The sequence below is a fragment of the Amaranthus tricolor genome, chromosome 13, assembly GCF_026212465.1.
Source record: "Amaranthus tricolor cultivar Red isolate AtriRed21 chromosome 13, ASM2621246v1, whole genome shotgun sequence".
Lineage (NCBI taxonomy): Eukaryota > Viridiplantae > Streptophyta > Magnoliopsida > Caryophyllales > Amaranthaceae > Amaranthus > Amaranthus tricolor.
The window spans coordinates 20,757,880-20,779,923 of NC_080059.1; positions in this window are offsets into that span (position 1 = coordinate 20,757,880).

Genomic DNA, 22,044 nt, shown 5'->3' on the forward strand with positions numbered 1-22,044 from the left:
TCGTCCCAACATACTGGATTACCACAATGACAACCGTACATAGCTTCAAAAGGTGCCATCTAGATGCTTGCCTGGTAACTATTATTGTATGAAAATTTCACCATGTCTAGGCACTCATCCCAAGATCCTTGACTATCCAAAGCTACCGCTCGCAACATATCTTCAAGTGTCCTATTCGTGCGTTCAGTTTTCCCATCAGTAGCCGGGTGAAAAGATGTGCTCCTAAGAAGTTCTGTACCCAAAGCTTTCTGAAAAGCCTCCCAAAATTTCGACACTTATCTAGTATCACGATCAGATACTATAGATCTAGGGACACCGTGGTATCGTACAATGTTCTTAAGGTAAGCTCGAGCCAACTGATCCATATCCCACTGATTATTCATCGGAATGAACTTATCACTCTTGGTGAGTCTATCCACGATCACCCATAACGTATCGTTTCCTGAATTAGTCCTCGGTAAACCCAAAACAAAATCCATGGATATGTCATCCCATTTCCATACAGGAATATCCAAAGGTTGGAGTAAACCTGCAGGCCTCTTATGCTCGCTCTTTACCTTCTGACAGGTTAAACACTTGGAAACAAACTCAGCAATATCTTTATTCATCCCCGATCACCAAAATGTCTGCTTCAAGTCTTGATACATTTTATCTGCTCTCGGATGAATAGAGTAATTTGAGCTATGAGCCTCTTTCAATATCTTCTCCTTAAGCTTTGTGCAAGTAGAAGGTACACACCATCGACCCTTATATCGAATGCTACCATCCTCGAATATCATGAATCCTTCAGGTTTCCCTTCTTTAACTTGCTCTCTCGTTTTCTCCAATAAGGAGTCAGTCACTTTTTGTTAAAATTTCCTCAAAAATGGAAGGTCGGATGGATAAGGCTGCTAACAGGGACTCTAGCTCCCCATGTTGTACAATCTCGAGATTCAATCCTTCTATGTCTCTCTGCAACTCTCTAGGAACAGTCAAGGAAGCTAAGGAATGACTGGTCTTCCTACTCAAAGCATCAGCAACCACATTGGCCTTACCCTCATGGTAATTAAACTCCACGTCATAGTCGTTAATCAACTCTAGCCACCTTCGTTGTCTCATGTTCAAATTTTGTTGTGTATACAAGTATCGCAAGCTTTGATGGTCAGTATAAATTTTGCACTTCACTCCATATAAGTAATGTTTCCAAATCTTCAGAGCAAAGACAATGGTTGTTAGTTCTAGGTCATGAGTCGGATAATTGACTTCAAGCGGTTTAAGTTATCTTGATGCATAAGCAATAACCTTTCGATCTTGCATCAACACACACCCTAACCCATTTTTCGAGGCATCACTATACACAAGATACTCAGACGTGCTGTCTGGAAGGGTTAAAACCGGTGCAGTAGTCAATCTCTCCTTTAATGTTCGGAAGGATCCCTCACACTCCTCAGTCCACTCAAATTTCTTGTCTTTCTTCATCAAATTAGTCATCGGTCGGGCAATCTTCGGGAAATCCTTCACAAATCTTCTATAGTAACCAGCCAAACCCAGAAAACTTCGAATCTCGGTCACATTTTTCGGTGTAGGCCAATCCTTCACCGCCTCGATCTTAGCTGGATCCACGGTAACTCCCTCATTGGATACAAAATGCCCTAGAAATGATACTTTTTCAAGCCAAAACTCATACCTAGAAAATTTGGCATACAATTGATTCTCCCAAAGTATCTGCAATACTTGCCTCAAATGTTGCTCGTGCTCTCCCTCATCCTTTGAATACACCAAAATATCATCAATGAAGACCACGACGAACTTATCGAGGCATGCACTAAGTACCCGATTCATCAAACACATGAATGCTGCTGGTGCATTTGTCAGCCCAAATGGCATCTCTGTAAACTCAAAATGCCCATAGCGAGTCCTAAAGGCCGTCTTGGGTACATCTCTCTCCGCTATTCTTAATTGATGATAGCCAGACCTCAGCTCAATCTTTGAAAACATTCCGGCTCCCTTAAGCTGGTCAAACAGGTCATTAATTCTCGGTAGAGGGTATTTGTTCTTCACAGTAACCTTGTTCAGCTCACGGTAATCTATGCATAGTCTCATACTCCCATCCTTCTTGCGAACAAACAACACAGGTGCCCCCTGGGAGAAACACTCGGTCGTATGTACCCTTTCTCCAACAACTCTTCTACTTGCTTTCTCAATTCTTCCATTTCTGCTGGTGCCATTGTAACACCCCAGAATTTTCGACCCCTTAACGAAACAAAAATCGTAAAGGACGGGAGGAAATTCGGGTGTTACATAAAAGAAAAAGGAAAAGAATTTAGATAAACGTTAATTATCAACTTTAAAAAATTGAGTGAGTGGAAATTTCGACAGCATCTGCCTTAAAACTGTGCGCCTTTGTAGAAAAACAAGTTATTTAGAAGCTAATAAAGTAAAGGCACCAACGGCCTAACAAAACTATGTCACGGCGGAATGATTCGTCGCCAGCTTCCCAAATCAACATGCCAAGCATGGATCGTGGTTGCATGGATCGTGGTTCCAGTGTCGACGATTGCGTTTTAAAAAGACTTAACTTCTTAAAACCATACCGAGCTATAAACTACGCAGCGGAAATACAAATGTACGAGGGAGGACGCAAAGCCTCATAAAAAAACATATACAACCAAAGTTTAAAAAAGATAACAAAACTACAAAATCGAAAGATAGCGGTATGACACAGGGTATGCTTCGCCCTCATCACTCTCCCCAAATGCAATGCAATGCAAAAGAAGCTCCAGTACCTGCTACGCTTGTCTATGATCCCCCTGCTGCTCGACATTAGACCAAGGGCCAATGTGTCATAGCAGGACAATCATAGAAAGTCAACAAACAAACATAAACACAAACACGTACACGTCAGTAACTAGCATCAAATATAATAAGGCCAACTACTAGATAGCAATATATCATAAAATAACACAAGATGATTTCATAAAACGCAAGCACAAATAGTAACCGTTTATCGGCCACTTATACTTCTTAATTTCATTACGTGCCTTCCAACCCGAACCATGTTCTCTTGGGTAGAATGCAGGTCTTCACGCTCCTCTTTTCAAACATAAACTCTTGCAAAACACGCATAGTTCAACTCGACCAAGGCATTGACAGAATACCTAACACATGACCTTATAGAGCTTGTCTATCTTAAGGTAAATGTGATCATAGTCCGTAATACCCTTGAGGCAACTTAACTTAGGCACATTTCTCAATAGCATAAGCTATTCTATCAATAAGTAGATGTCCTATCAAAGAGTAAATATTCTATCAAAAAGTAAACGTTCTATCAACGCGTAAGCTTTCTACTAAAGAATGAACCTCCTACCATTAAATAACTTTCGATCAATGAATAAACTTTCTATCTGTAACGGCCCGGTTAAAGTGACCCGAAAAATCATGTGAAAACATGAATCCGGTTCACTTACGGACACAAATAAACACATCCTTACTCGGATCGTCAACGTTCCAACGGTAAAGGAATATGGTCAACAAAGAAAACAGCGCCAAACAAAACAAAACCAAACAAAACAGCGGAAGTCTTTACATACAACTCGAGAGCCCACCGGCCTCTAGACTAGCTAAAAGTTGTACGAAATAAAAAGAAAACATCATAAACTTTGTTTACATAAACTGAGGTATTTAGACTCATTACAAAGTAAGTCTAGACTTGATAGTTACGGGTTCTAAGCTGAATCCTCACTCCAGCCCCCTCCTGCAGTTAACCTGCTGCACGTCATATGATAACACGTAGCAGGTTCCAAAGAACAACCAATACACGTCAGAGACTTCATACATATACAAAACAGGTTGAATACAAGCATTGTGTTTACCCTAGCATGCAAAGGCTCTATTATGTAATCTTTATTCATTATTTCCAAACCTTGTAACGTTGCCCGTCCTGTTCGGGTTGTACAAGTCATATTCCAAATTTGTTTTGGTGGAATACACTTGGGAGAGCAAATCCCAAGGCAACCACCTACCTAAGACGTTGCCCGTCCTGTTCGGGTCGCCAAAGGCTAAGTATGCATACCCCCATGGTGACCATAAAGATCCCTGAATGCCATGGGAAAAATAGTTGATAGTTTTCCAATTTATTTGTTAACCCTTCTGGGTAACATATCCATAAATTCTCAATTTCCACATAATCATTTCATATTATTTGAGGTGTCTAAACCTTATGTGATTACAATGCCTTGATTAGGAATAAAACAACATTACTTGCACAACCATATAAACAGTATGGTCTAAGCGTGTACCTTTAAACACTGCAAATCCAAACGACGTTTAAGCACGACAGGAATTTCACCCTCTTATGAATCGAGGTCCTAATTAACAAACACACAGAACGACCACGTTTAATAACGGGTTTACACACACAATCCACTCCATACTACTAAAATATCACAAAAACTTGATAATTTCAAATGTTTTCATCCAACTCATGATTGCTCCAAAATTCCCATTCTGACCAGAAACTTTTATGGCCAATTCGGACAGTTTAGAAAATTCAAATTAAAAATCCGACTTCACCGCTGCGTCCGGAACGCATCAATTACCTTGGGTACCAATTTTCATAATTTCTAGCATCCGATTACTATTTTTAATTATTTTAAGCGTTTTAACGAGTTTTAAAGCGCATCGATTAGATAAAACAACAACGAAACACACCCAACACTCGGATCGGGGCGCCACTACCGAGGCAGCAGCTGCTGTCCGAAACTCCTTCTACTTAAATTATTTTTATTTTATATATATTTTTTTCTATTTAAATTATTTAATCCTTTTTAAATCTCCATACCAAAATACACCTAACCAAAAATCGAATTTACATTTTACTAAGATAAAACAAATAAAACCAAATCTCCTATCACACAATCCACTTGATATTTCCACACATCTAACAATACATCAAATCCCATCAACAATCTAAACCATCATCAAAACATAAAACTAACAACTTTAGTCATACTCATCCTCAAGATCTTCAAGAACATTTAAAATTTCATAACCATGATAATTAAATTAAATATTTGATCCTCTTATCAAATTTAAATTTTGTAGAGAATCATAAACCAACATTTTTTTTTATTTTAAACCGAACATATATATATAAGGACAATCCTTTAAACAAATCAAATTTTGTTAAAGGATTTGTAAACTCATGGATACTTACATCACTTAATCCACACACTTAAAATTTCATCTAACAAACTAAAATCTTGTTAGAGAAATATAAATCGTAAAATAAATTCAATTTAACATTTGAATAGACTTTATTCTTATAACAAATTTAAACTTTGTTAAAGAATGTAAATCAAGGAAAATTTTGCATAACAGAAATATGATTTAACCCTTTTAACAAATCAATTTTATCAAAGGATTATTAAAGAAAACTTATATAAAATACTCAATCCTCCTAATAAGTCATAGGATATCATCATATTGAAAGAAATATTATATAATCTCATACTAGAATTTCTTATAAATAAAATTTATAAATAACAACTCAACTTACTTACCCTTTGATTTGAAGATTGGATTGAACAAAGTTTTTTTTTTTTTTTTTCTTGAATACCGAAACAAGAGCAAGAAAAGAGGAAAATTTTCTGAATTTTGTTCACTTTGAAAGCTTAGGAAAAGTGAGGAAACTCAAATGATGCTTAAGGATTAATAGGCACTTAAGAGGTGAGCTTAATGTGCCATAATACTCACTTATGAGAGGAGTTACAAACTCCTCCCATTCCTCCTCACCACAACCGGCCACCCCTTCACTCCCCTCTCAATTTTTATTATTATTTTTTTATTTAATTTAATTAATTAATTAAGTCATTATTATATTATTGTTAAAATAGAAAGAACCGTTACGCGATAGCCTCGTACGCGATAAAACTCGTTACCGTTAAAATTTAACTCACTTTATTTCTTAAAATTATCTATGTGGAATAATATAATTTAATAATACGTATTTATTTTATTTTATTATATTATTTCTTAAACCCGATAAATTACGGGGTGTTACACTATCACTGAATAGTTTTCTATCAGTGGATCTTTTCTCTACTTCCTGGCATAGTGACACGGCCAAGGGCGTTATCGACTTCCCGGCGCCCATTGGCAAAGTATGAGCTCATGCCCCCTCCAGCTGACCCTATCGGGTCCTACCTTCGGGAAAAACTAACACACTGGGGTACTAACCAGTGAAGAGGCCACCATATTGGGGTTTGCAAGGCCCACATGGTAACACCTCGGTCAAGGAGCGTTATCGGCCTCCCGGCGCCCAATGACCCAAGCATGCTCATATCCCCCTTACGGTGGTCCCGTCGAACCTCACCTAGGGGACTATTAAAACAACCAGACATAATCCAGTTGAGTCACGCCAGCTAATCATAATCTAGTACCGTATCAGATGGGAATAACTTCCACCCTCAACTATTAATGAGCGCCCTGGGATAGCAGTGCGCCAAAACCCACTGAGCCACTCCATAGAATATGAAATTCACCTATAACGGAGTCATTCTAACTCCAATTAAGGCATAATCTAATTCTTAAATAAATAAGGGGGTGGTTCCCCCCTTCTATTAACACTCTCATTCTCTAAACTATTTTAAGCGTAAAGACTTCATAGTCGATAGCTCTTCATATAAAGTGTACTCACTAGTACCTCATAGTTTCGATACATTGCATGCTATCACAATATACAATAATGTCTTAAAGTAAATTGCATATAAGGGTTATTACTGCGTGTACGTACCTGCAAGCGTCACTGCACGACCACAACTTACAAAAAATCGCCCAACTAAGGGTCTACTTTCCTCTGATAAACTGGGAACCTATACAAGTTAGGAATAGAACTTATAAGTTCTCTTAACTACTTTGTCATACCAGTTAGAAACCAAAGTAACCACTATCATCCATCCACAACAAGTTTTCAATTACTCTAGCACGCACACAACTCATTCAATACAAGTCAAAATCATTGACTCAACACAACATAAGTCTTTCCATCAATTTAAAGTAGAAGTATGTGTGAATCGTTTCTTTGCATTAACTAATTTTGAGCATATCGGCTCGCGTTACCCAAAAATAACTAATCACAACTAAATCTTATGATTTTAATATAATATTAATATAACGATAAAGCAAATCTTAGAGTTATCATATCGGGATATCATTTGTTGCATTCTCCAAGGCTATTAAGAACTATAATCAAAACAACACGACAAATAACTTTAGCAACCATCTACGATAAGTTGACATTATGCTCTTGGCTTACCAATATCATGTATCTATAATTTCAATAACAACCTAATAAGGGTATTTGTAATTTACAACAACCAAACCACAACAATTAGTAACTATTATTCCCAATATAATCAATCGAAATCACTTTCATAGTCAACTAACATCATCACCATTACTAATTATTCACAATAATAACCAATCGACCAAATCTTAAAACAACTTTTAAAGTTATTTAATCAATCATCACCAAAATATAGTATAAAACACACATTATTAGTAATTTCATTTCTAAATCCAAGCCCTAATCGTTTCGTGTTAAACGATAACATATTTAATCACTACACATACTAAGATTCGAAGAAACTAATACAAAAACCAACACACAACCCATAATTTCAATCACACTTCAAACCCTAAGTCATAAACATGTTTAATTCATCAATCAAATTCTTACCCACAAAAAGATTCAATGAAAATAACACAAAAAAATCAACACCTCACTCATAAACTTCATAAAACTTCAATAAAACTTCAAATAAAACTAGAAATTAATTAGAGAAAAGAGAATAGATGGCTCACAATGGAGAAACTAGAAAATGGTCAAGAGGTTGGTGTTTCTTGTGGTGGTGGCGTGACTCAAGACACGGTGGTGGAGAAGGGTTGCGCGGAGCCAAAGGGGAAGCAAACCCGCAGCCGCCTGCTGCTGTGAGGCGTGTGACTGCAGCCGCCTGCTGCTGGGCTGCACGTGGGAGCGAGGAAGAAGGTCGGGCTGCTTGGTGGTGTTTCTGTGGGCTGTGCGGTGGCTGGTGGTGGCCAGCAGTTCTCTGGCGGCGCAAGGGGGAGAAGAGAGAAAGAATGAGAAGGAAGAGAAGGAGGGATTGACGGCTCCTTTGAGCATTTAGGGTTTTCACGGGTTTTATACTCGTTATTGCTATTATCATTATTATTACTATTATTATTATTATTACGTTTATTTATTATAAGGTTTATTTATTTATTTTTATTTTTATTTATTTTTTATTTTTTTTATCTCGATTAATTTTCTTGTGAGACCCAACTAAGAGACTCACTTTTGTGGGCTCACACATTTTAATAAATAATCATTTTGATTCTAACCTCTTTATTTAAGAAATCGTAACTATATTTTTAATATATATATAAGTTAACATTTACATTCATGTATGCAAGAAATTTATTAAACTAATTCAGAAATTATTTAATATAATTGTAAAATCTTTAAAAGTTATTAAAATATTAAATATTTTCATTATTAAAATCTCGGGATAAATATTAAATAATTTCATTATTAAAATCTCGGGGTGTTACAGACTACCCCCCTTAAAAGGAGTTTCGTCCCCGAAACTATCGCGACCAAGGTACTAATTGTGAAAATTTATATTTCTAATAACTCAATATCCAAATATTCATACATATTTCGTTTCAAGCATTCATAATCATTTAAATTAACTCAACACCCAACCAAAACATGTAAATGTCACACAATTGACTTAACACAATCAATCAAAAGCATGTAAAAATCATACAATTGACTCAACACGGTCAATCAAAAGCATGCAAATATCACACCAATTGATTCACACAATCAATCAAAGCATGTAGATATCACACAGATAGGTTCAAAAAATCAATTAAAAGCATGTAAGTTTGTAATAGGTTGTTATCATAGAGACAAAAATGCGTGAAAACGCAGGAGAAAATGCGTGTAAATGTGTGAAATTTTACCGCATTCTACCCCCCTTAAAACTTAGTTACGACCCCGTAACTCACTAACCTCGAAACATATGCAAGGATAGTGTGGTTAGACCATGAAACTTTAATTATTTAATATCTTTGATCTCAGTACTACACACCTTAGTATCTAGGTCTCAATGTGTTTTAGTAAGATAACTTTCCTCAATGTTTACAAAAGTAAAAGATCTAGCAGATGTGGCTTTTAAAAAAAATGTATCACTTGAACTCGTAACAACACGAAATGTCCTGTTATCTAATGTTATTCTTCAAACAACCTTTCCACTTCTACGTGACCACCTAAGATCGTACTTTTTTTTTTTAATTTTGAAATGTGCGGAAGGTTTAACTATTATAATTTAAACCTTGAATAGGGTAAAATATCAAAACAACAAAGTCCTAAAAGTAAAGTGCACGAAATTGCCCCACACTTAACTCCTGTTATAATTAGACACCCTAGACCTGGGGATACTTGAATCTTACTAAACTGGTTGGTTATCAACTCCCAAATCGATTCACCGCTAATTTTACTTACCATAATATATTCTTAACCTTTTACTTAACATGAAATGCTTCTTTCATTAATCATATATGATCAAATCATTTTATAACATATTAAATCATACATCATGACTTGATTAATAGATTAACAACTCAAATTAATAACTCAAAACATAATACATGTTTCAAGTATAAAATCAAATTATACATAACACGTTTTAGCAAGTTACTATAGTTAATAATTATACGTTCACAGTCATGATACTAATACACATATCATAATTATTCAATAATAACATCCTTTATCCATCATTATATCAAATTTTAATTACGTCAATATGAGGATGATTTAGAATCATGAAGGGCAATGTCAAAGGTCACCAACACTTTTCAGCTATTCATTTACCCTACGACTAGATATGTTGAAAGTATATAATTTATATCAATTAAGATCACGAGCTAATATATGATTAAAGTAATGAATCATGTTCATATATAACGACAATACTAATGGTACTAATAGGGTAATAATAATAGTGATGATCAACTAAGATGACATTTTATGTATACATAAAAAAATGCAAGGTGAAAAATAACTGATGAACACACCTACATCACCGCAATTTCCAATATTAATAGCAAAGCAGTCATGTATCATACAATTTGATAAAGTTGTGATATCAACACTAATTTCACAATATCCAATCTACATCATAACATTTCCATCACAATACTACCTCTAACTATAAGACCGTTATCGCAACCATATGACTGCTACATTAATAATCCTAACACTATACAAAAGTACAACGACACAAGCCAACAAAATAACGCAACACTTGAAATTATGCATTACAATTATTCCTTTGCAAACAAGTGGAATTCAATTGTCCTTCGACCTAAGATGCGAAACTTAAAACTAACAACTATAACATAATCGTTTGTATTAAAACACGTCAAAATTTCAAAACTCTTTTCATCAAATGCTTATTACGATCCAATGATTTAGTAACATCAAATTAAACTCTTCTTAATACAAGTGCGATTGTTATTTAACTCTCTTTATCGCATAATAACGATTGTGTATAATAATCGTTTAAGACATAATCCATTATCTCGATTCATCTCTCAAATTATAATTATTTGTATACTCATAGTCGTTTCTTCAATGTTTAGGTTTAAAACACCTCTTGACTTTTACTAGGACCACATTATCTTTAGTAACTCTCCAACTTATCACATCAATCATTATTAAAACAATAACTTGCGTAAAGTCAGCTTCATTTAGAATCTCATCTAGGTCTTATCATTTCAATACACTGGCAGGACTATTAAATTGGTGATCAATGAGATACTCAAAAAGACTTAAAACATTTAACTGTATCTTACATGCACAAGGACGCTTATTCCACCTCATCATCAGATTATTTTATCCTTATGTCTTGTAACTGCCCAAAAGGCCATGAGGAAAACAAATTATAATAGCATTGATTCCCTTTTCAATTTCAAATATCATTCTATCTAGCTAACGTTTTAAAACCGTCACGATTCTTCTTCACATTATCATCCGATTAAAACATTCATCACTCCATATAAGCATTTAATAAGACAAAATTATCAATTTTAACTCCATAGTGTTCCCTCGAATCAACCCTTAGGCCCTTAACATGCAAATTTGTTTATGATGATTATTCTTTAACTATCCACTTAAATATAAAGTTATCGACTTATGTATGAATGATATATCATGTCTCAACGAAATACAGAACTCAAAGGACTTGCGAATAATAATTTTCTCCTTTGATACTCAAACTCATATGTCTTCAAGAAAAAAACAAAAAATCACCCTTATTTTATAGAAGAACCACTTCAACTAGTTTTTTTTTTTGACAACAAATAGTGATTTAAAGGTCATTATCACTCGACAAACATGAAATACTATATTCAGTATGATGGGAGTTGGATGCTTACAAAAATCAAAATCAATGACAAGGGACCCTTATAGTATATAATTCATCAAAATATATATAAGGTGTTTACTAAGGCTAATAGGTTGACTATCGTTTTCACTCTCAACTGATTCTCAAGGTCTCACTACAAGCATAATATGTTGGGTTTAAAACTAACAAATATATATTACATTAACCAATTTAAAGCATCAGTCTCAATCACTGTATGAGACTAAAAACGTTTATTGGTAGACACGATTATGCCACACTAAAACTCAACACCAACGTCACTATAGCTAATTACAAAGGTCGAGAGTCTCAATTTAGTAAGATTATAACTTCAAATGAAAATATTAAGGCGATTCTAGTATGAACAACAGTACTAATGTGATAATTTAGTTCAACTGATGTAGCATTATCTTTAAACACTTAGAGACGTTGAAAACAATCTTTTAACTTCAACTCATCACTATATGAAGAATATATCAATAATACTCTTATAGATCATGGTTCGAAATTGGGGGTTGAATTCTCAAACTATAAACTCTTAACATGCTCTTGAACTTCTCCTTAATATTTAGGTTTTAACGCATCTATACTTTAACTATGACCGCATTATTATCATCAACTGGTGACTAAAACTTTATTTACAAGGTATCGCATACAAGACCCCTTTCTTTCATTTACAGTATATCGAATTCTTATTACACTTTAGCTCTTATCCTTATTCTAGTTCAAACTACTTACGATCATACTTGCACAGTCATTAAACATATTCAAGAGAATTATAATCACCACTTCTATGTTATGATGAACGAATGCACTTGATAAAGGGGATGCTCAAGCAAATAAATAAACAGTGGGTTCATGTATAGGATCAATATCAAAGCTCGTAAGCTTTACAAAAACAATTAACATCAACAAATATTCAGACACATAAGACTAAATTTCATATAATCATCACGAGCAAGAGGAAGTTCTCGATGCAACCAACTTCTCGAGAATTTCATCATTCATACTTCATATCTCCATAATGACTACTCATAATACAAATCGAGTTGAACCAAATACTCAAAAATTTCACTATTTCTTGATAATACATAATTCAAATCTACTGATTTGTTAAATCATGTCATCATTCAAACCACCATCATAACTTTTAGTTATAATAATAACACACATGCAAATGAGTCTTATAACAAGCTAAACAAACTATATATTTATCTATGCACGTACAATGATAATCATTATGCATGAATATGTAATATATGCACCTATCCCATATCTACCCGACTCTCACGAATAACATCTAACTTCAAGTAATTTCTCAACGAATTTGAGGACACAAAGCGTCGAAAATAGGGACCACTGGCTCTAGTAACCACCTGTAACACCCCAGAATTTCCGACACCTTAACGAAACCAAAACCGTAAAGGACGGGAGGAAATTCGGGTGTTACATAAAAGAAAAAGGAAAAGAATTTAGATAAACGTTAATTATTAACTTTAAAAAAATGAGTGAGTGGAAATTTCGGCAGCATCTGCCTTAAAAATGTGCGCCTTTGTAGAAAAACAAGTTATTTAGAAGCTAATAAAGTAAAGGCACCAACGGCCTAACAAAACTATGTCACGGCGGAATGATTCGTCGCCAGCTTCCCAAATCAACATGCCAAGCATGGATCGTGGTTCCAGTGTCGACGTTTGCGTTTTAAAAAGACTTAACTTCTTAAAACCATACTGAGCTATAAACTACGCAGCGGAAATACATATGTACGAGGGAGGACGCAAAGCCTCATAACAAAACATATACAACCAAAGTTTACAAAAGATAACAAAACTACAAAATCGAAAGATAGCGGTATGACACAGGGTATGCTTCGCCCTCATAACTCTCCCCAAATGCAATGCAATGCAAAAGAAGCTCCAGTACCTGCTACGCTTGTCTATGATCCCCCTGCTGCTCGACATTAGACCAAGGGCCAATGTGTCATAGCAGGACAATCATAGAAAGTCAACAAACAAACATAAAAACAAACACGTACACGTCAGTAACTAGCATCAAATATAATAAGGCCAACTACTAGATAGCAATATATCATAAAATAACACAAGATGATTTTATAAAACGCAAGCACAGATAGTAACCGTTTATCGGCCACTTATACTTCTTAATTTCATTACGTGCCTTCCAACCCGAACCATGTTCTCTTGGGTAGAATGCAGGTCTTCACGCTCCTCTTTTCAAACATAAACTCTTGCAAAACACGCATAGCTCAACTCGACCAAGGCATTAACAGAATACCTAACACATGACCTTATAGAGCTTGTCTATCTTAAGGTAAATGTGATCATAGTCCGTAATACCCTTGAGGTAACTTAACTTAGGCACATTTCTCAATAGCATAAGCTATTCTATCAATAAGTAGATGTCCTATCAAAGAGTAAATATTTTATCAAAAAGTAAACGTTCTATCAACGCGTAAGCTTTCTACCAAAGAATGAACCTCCTACCATTAAATAACTTTCAATCAATGAATAAACTTTCTATCACTGAATAGTTTTCTATCAGTGGATCTTTTCTCTACTTCCTGGCATAGTAACACGGCCAAGGGCGTTATCGGCCTCCCGGCGCCCATTGGCAAAGTATGAGCTCATGCCCCCTCCAACTGACCCTCTCGGGTCCTACCTTCGGGAAAAACTAACACACTGGAGTAATAACACACTGGGGTACTAACCATTGGCAATGGGGTACTGGCTCCTCCATTGCCATTCCGGATGTTGTTCCCATTCAGTCCTCCAGGCTTGAAGCTACTTTGAGGTGTGCGGTTTCCATTCCAATCCCTCTGGTGGTTTAGCTTCCTACCACTGTGGTCGTTCCCATTGTTGTTATTTCTGAAATTCCCTGGTCTGGAGCTTTGTTGCCCATTATGTTGTTGAACTGGATGTCCATGCTTTGCAAAGCACTCATACTCTCGGTGTCCCAGCTTGCCACAATATTTGTACTCTACCAAATTTCCACTACAGTCTTTTCCCGGGTGATTGTTCGGACACTTAGAGCAAAAGTAGACTCTTTCCTTGCCATGACGATCCTTGACCACCTTCCGATCACTAGGACCTCCCAGCTAAGGCTTACCATTTCTCCCATTTCTGAAGTGTTGGTCATTGAAGCTTCGATGTCTCTTACTATGATGAAAACTGTGTTGTTGATGGAAATTCTCTTTCCTCTTTTCCCCACTAGGGGCTGCCCCACTACTAGACTCGGGCCCTTTTCCCTTGTCCATCTTAATCAAGCTTCCGACTTGAGCAGCTCTCTGATACATCGCATCCAAAGTGGTGTATCTGTCGCTATCAATGTGAACTTGCACCTGATTCACTAATCCCAATTCAAATCTTTGCATCTTCTTTTCTTCGGTGGGTACGTCATCAGGGTAGTATTTGACATATTCCATGAATTTCTTATAGTATTCATCCACAGACATCTCCCCCATCTCAAGCCTAGCAAATTCATTAGACTTCTGCGATATGTGGTGGGTAAAACTTTTCTCGAATCATCGTCTTGAAATCCTTCCAACTTAGCGGATTATCGGGATCACTCATTACACTATCTCTTGCATTCGACCACCAATAATCTGCCTCTTCTTGAAGGTAGAATGCAGCTTGGTCTACCCTCAAGTGCTCCGGGCATTGCACCACGTTGAACAATTTATCAAATTCTCGTAACCAACTATCCAAAGCTGCAGGTTCTCCAGTCCCTGAGTACGTAGGAGGTTTATTCGGAGAGATTCTCTTGCTCATAGAGGAAGCCTTCTCTGCAGTCGGCTTAGACTTTGACCTCTTTTCCTCAGCTAGTTCCATAACCAGCTCACGTAGTGCGTTGTTAGAAGAGAGTTGTCTCAAACGTTTGCTAGATAGAGGAGGCATTTTCTGTCAGCATCACCCAAAACGCATATAAGTTTATTTCCAATCTATGCCAAAAAGACGAGAAGGTGTGGGGTTGAAAATTTGACTCACGATCTAACTTATCTACACGTGTATCCTACCTTTATGATAGTCAACCTTAAACAGTACTATGCTTATCTTAAAGAATGTCGTAAATGGACAGTTAAAAGACGGAATTTCGTGTGTTCAGCAAGCAGACTTGGATGTACTGATTATTGCCATAAAATTCAAGTAATGTCATGTTTGCCATACCATCTTATGCTGGTGTAAGGCCTCTTAGTCACGTACAAAAGCAAGCTATAATGCCATTCATTAATCTTTGGAGATCTTAATAACAAATAACCAATACTATTCACCGAGTAGTTAAAAAGTATGAAGTATCTAGGGCTATATACAGACATCAAGTGTGAATTTTATCTGTTTTGTGTCATTCATTGGGGATCAAAAATTTGCATTGGGAACTCACTATTCATGTAACTATTGGATGAATAGATTAATTCCTAAGAGCATATTTAGATTGAGTGTAAATGTTAAATGAAGTAAAAAAGTCAAACTAATGAAATAATGGTAAGTACTGATGCAAATGAAAAAAACATTTCTCTCATATGGAGAAAAAGTAGATTCCCATTTACCCCTAGCGTAAATTTATACTTTATGAAAGTTGATAGGAGGTCGAATACTTTCTAGAGGGGGTGAATAGAGAATATGAGCGTTTAAAATTTTTGTCTAGAAGAATATCTCAAGAGATTGAGTGACCTTTCAAAACTGTTTTCTGAGACAATTTTAGGTCGATTTGCAAAACTATAACGTGTGTGCGGAAAATAAAATTATAGAATAACACATGATATGTTAACGAGGTTCGGTTCTAAACAACCTACTCCCCGCCTATGGGTTCTCTTTCAACCCGTAGGATTTCAACGCCTTTTATTAACAGACTTTAAGACAAACTAGAACATCTCACTATCTTCTCTCACCACGTTCTTCCCCTTGAAGAAACGTCTTACAAGTCCCTTTAATAAAAGCAAATCTCAATCTCACAATAGAGATTACAAGTTGAACACTTTGAAAAGTATTCTAAGTTAGGCGTATTAAACTATAAAATAATCTAACTCTTTTTAACACTTAAGCCTATTACAAATTATAAGAGTTATATGAACTACAAATTACAACTCTTTTGAACACTTAGAAAATATTCGATCTTAAGTCAAGAGAGAAAGTTTCAAGAAGAGGTGCATCCTTAATTCTGAAATGAAGCCTTGTATTTATATATGTCACGCCTCAACATATCCTTGAAGAGCAAGAAAACTTCATCCATTAATTTCGTTGATCTGGGTATTCTGTGCTAGTCTTTAAGACCTTGAGCTTTAAATCAAACTGACGTTGCATTGGCAGCACACTGCGAAACACGGACACGGCAGTCAACTCGCGTGTCGGACACGTGTCGGACACGGACACGCGAAAATCTGTGTCCGACACGCCAAATGAAGTGTCCAATATTTTAATATTTTTTCGGACACGTGGACACGGCAAGGACACGGCACGGACACGGCAAAGGACACGCCAAGGACACGTGTGTTATTTAAAAAAAATAAAAAAATAAAAAAGAATAAAAAATTGAAAACTGAGTACTACAGCAGGCAGAAGGTTCTCGAATTCCATTTCCCTCTCAATTGCAATTCCCTCTCTTGTTCTCAACCTGTCACTCCTCTAACCCTAAAAACTGTACACCTCTTCCTCCACCTCCATCGCGCCACCGCCACCGACAGCTGCTCCTCCATCACAGACAAGCACTCGAAGTCGGTGCTGCAACTGCTGCTGACTAATTTTATTGTGGGTTGTGGGTTGTTCGAATCCAATCAAAGAATCCCTAAAAATCAATGGAACCTTGGAGAAGGATTCAAGGCATCGTCGAATAGGAAGGAGAATTTAAGAGGAATTAGAAGAAATTTCTTGTTCTGCTGACATTGCGACTCGTGAAAGACTTGATATTACTGCAGTGGGCTAAAATGGCGTCGAATTAGCGGGAAGATCGCCAATTTGTTGAAATTCTGACACCAACAGGACACAACTTCGACTTATAGTATCATTCTAGAAATACGCTAATCTCCCGATTCTAGTTATTATTGATATATTTTGATGTCTTTTAAGTTAAAATTGATTTCTTTTAGTTTTAATTGGTAATTTAATTGATCATTTTAAAGCGTTAATTCAATTTTTTAATGTGAAAATAGAAAGCTTTAAGAAAAATTACTTTTAGATTAAAATTAAAAACTTTTATTAATTTATTCTACAAAATAATAACTGATCATTTAATTAATTACTTTATATATAATTGATCATTTTAAATTTTGATTTGATAACTCTAACGTCGAAATTAAAGACTTTAAAATAAAATGAAATATCTTTAATTTGATATATTTATTATATTACCATTTTCGTGTCCCCGTGTCCGCCATTTTTAAATTGGCGTTTTTCCGTACCCGTGTCGTGTCCGTGTCCGTGTCCGTTTTAGTGCAACCTAGACAGCACATCTAATTTCGTCATTGTGTGCTGTAATTTGTTTTTAACAACCAATGATGTGCTGCCACTGTAACACCCCTGAATTTCCAACCCCTTAAACGAAACTAAAATCGTGAAGGAATGGAGGAAATTCGGGTGTTACATAAACAGAAAAGAGAACATAACTAAAATAAACGCTAAAGATTAATTAAAAAGGTGAGTAAGTGGAAATTTCGGCAGCATCTCTGCTGAAAACTGAGGATGTGACAAGAATATATAATTGGATAACAGAACTATAATAATATAAGGCCTTTAATGCCTTCAAGAATATGTCACGACGGAAAGAATCATCGTCGGCTTCTCAAATCATCAACTCTAATGTGGATCGTGGTTCCAGTGTTAACGCATCGATCTGACGGATGCTAAAGGAGTATTCTCAATACTATACATCCAAAAACTACACAGTGTACCTGTGGATCATACAAGTAGTCACATGGCTCTACACAAAAGAAATTATACATCCCAAAGGAAAACTTTTCAAGTAATATAGAAGCTACAAGCATTGGACCATTTGTACACAATTGCTACGACCGTACTCCGCTCTTTCCCCCAATGCAAAGCAAAAGAAGCTCCTATACCTGTCATGTCAAGCTATGATCCTCCTGCTGCTCAACATAATGACCATAGTCAGATGTGTCATAGCAGGAACATCATAGAGAGTCATGAGCAAACAACAACAAACACATACAAGTCAGTAATTAATGAACTTATAACGATTAGAGTCATTGAGCAAAACTATAGACAACGATATAGTATGACAATAGCGAGTCTACTCATCTGTCTAAACACCTCTATTTACTCAAAATTTCCTCTTTCAAACTACTAATCTCTCGAAGGATATTCAAGGGTAGTGGATCTTTTCTCTATTCATGGCATAGTGACACGGCCAAGGGCGTTATCGGCCTCCCGGCGCCCATGGCAAAGTATGAGCTCATGCCCCCTCCAACTGACCCGCTCGGGTCCTACCTTCGAAAAAAACTAACACACAGGGGTACTAAACCAATGAAGAGGCCACCATATTAGGGTTTGCAAGGCCCTCATGGTAACACCTCGGTCAAGGGGCGGTATCGGCCACTCGGCGCCTAATGACCCAAGCATTCTCATACCCCCCTTACGGTGGTCCCGTCGAATCTCACCTAGGGGACTATTAAATCAACCGGACATAATCCAGTTGAGTCACGCCAACTAATCATAAATCAAGGCTCAATAAGTAGGAAATCACTTCAATACCACACACAACCATGGTGCGTTCTCTACTATTTAGAAATCTGTTCTCATAGTCTCCTAATGGTTTCATTCAACTTGCCTATATCACTATTATGACTATACGCTAACATAGTTTACTTTCTGACGCTCTATAATTCTAATACGATGTATATAATCATGAAATATTGATAATACTTTGTAACGATAAACATGATACACTAGTGGAAAAAAACATCGTTTGCTGCGGTTTTTTTGCCCTTATTTGCTGCGGTTTTGGCCCCCAGCAATAGTGATAGCAGCAAATGTCCTACTTTAAATGCTGCGGTTCAAAATCGCAGCAAATAAGGGCATTATTTGCTGCGGTCAGGGGCAAAAACCACAGCAAATATGGTGGGTTATTTGCTGTGTTCAGGGCAAAAATCGCAGCAAATATGGTGGGTTATTTGCTGTGGTCAGGGGAAAAACCGCAGCAAATACTTCAATTTTTTTTTCTTTTTTTCGTTTTATCCTTATAATAATCCAATAATAATACAATGTAATAACAGTGATTAATTCAATGATAATCACAGATAATCAACAATAATCTCTTTGTAATAATAAACTCTCGCTCGTATATGTAATATAATATTATATACGTACATATATATATATATATATATATATATATATATATATATATATATATATATATATATATATATATATATATATATATATATATATATATATATATATATATATATATATATAATATACATTAAAGTATAAAAAATAATCTATACTAATTACAATTTATCAAGGACAAATATTAGCAAGATACGCGGCAATCTTGTCTTTTAATTCGCGCATCTCTTCACTTCTGAAAGGGCGTGTTTCCCTCGGAATGCCGTTTAAAACCTATATATAATATATAAATAAAATATTAATATAGAAACATTATATTTTACCAATAATATATTTAATTAAGAACATAACAAATACTTACGGCATCTATATTTTCGACTCCAAAGTCCTTCACGGATTTTATAATATCGTCCATATACTTCAGCGCGTAGTAGCCGCAGTCAACGAAAGAAGAAGGTTGTTGAAAGCACTAAGAGAATATAGATGTCAGTGTCAAAAACGGTTAAAAACGCATAAAATCGTAACTTAACACGTAAATTCTAGAATATGACTATGATTTTCAATACTAACAACTTCTACACAATAATATATACCAAATAGTGTTGTGTGCCAAGTTTCGTGCAAAACAAACCAAGTTTGAGCTACTTTACGCGCGAAATTGACAAAAACGCTTAAAAACCCTTAAAATCGCAACTTAACACCTAATTTCTAGCATATGACTATTATTTTAAATTCTAACCATTTCAACACAATAATATATGCCAAATAGTGTTGTGTGCCAAGTTTCGTGCATAACAAATAAGGTTTGACCTACTTTACGCGCGAAATTGACAAAAACGCTTAAAAACCCTTAAAATCGCAACTTAACACCTAATTTCTAGAATATTACTATTATTTTCAATTCTAACCATTTCAACACAATAATATATGCCAAATAGTGTTGTGTGCCAAGTTTCGTGCATAACAAACCATGTTTGTCCTACTTTACGCGCGAAATTGACACAGCAGCAAACTAGTGACCAGACCACCTTGCACGACACGTGGAGACCAAACCTATGCATCCAGGACCTAGGCTAAAGTGGAAATGGAATCTTGGTACTTGGATCTTGCTATCAAGGTCCTAAAACCATTCTAACAATCCCCGTGGACTCCTAGAGGCTGAGCTGAAGGAGGGCTGCTCGACAGTTTGCTAGATCAGAATTGTTTAAGTGTTTGTGGTTGTTTCGTGTTCTTTTCATGATCATTTGGAGTTTTTGTCTGTGTCATTAATCAAATTCATGACTTTGCACCTTTACGAAATGTTAAATCACAATTTTAATTCTACGATGATCACAAGTGGGTAGTTCTCTAACACAACTATAACCAAATCACAATACATGCCATAGTCTATCTAGTAAGTGGTATCTATCATCATGTACTACAATAAACGTGATTCACCAAGAAGCAAGACAGAAGCAAGCAGCGACAGCCAACAAAATTTTGGTTGAATAACAATTAAAAGGTCACAACAACAGCAAAATTAGAAAAACTTCAAAAAACAAATCAGTGAATAAACGAATAAAGAAGATGAACAATCCACATAAGTTTTGAAGATGAACAATCATATAAAAAAGAGAAATAATACCTTAATTCATGAGTTTTGAAGATGAACAAGCAAATGCCTTTGGTTTCAAACGGTTTTGAAGAATGCACACACACGCAGATGAACAAGCAAATGCACGAAACAGCAAGCAAACGTTTGTGAACAACGGTTTTTGAATGAACACAGTAGATCAACGGTTTTGAATGAACAACGGTTTGTGAACAACAGTTTGATTTCTAGGTTTGTGAATAAAAATGAAGATGAACACAGAAGAACAAGCAAATGCACGAACAGTTTTTCAATGGGTTTGAGAAGAGGAAACGTTGTGTATGTAGTCGAGTTTTGTGAAAAAAAATGGCGGGCTGTGATGAAGAACCGTGTTGTATACAATATTACAACGGTTATTTGCTGCGGTCACTAGCCAACCGCAGCAATAAATGCTTTGTTTTTTAATTGTGCTGAATTTGAACGGTTATTTTGGCTTATTTGCTGCGGTCCTACAGATAACCGCAGCAATTAGTTGTTTTTTTTTTTCAAATCTTTTTCCAATTTATTGCTGCGAATATACAAAAACCGCAGCAAATGATGAGCAGCAAATACGTTTTTTTCCACTAGTGATAATAAATTACTGCGTGTACGTACCTGCAAGCGTCACTGCACGACCACAAGTTAC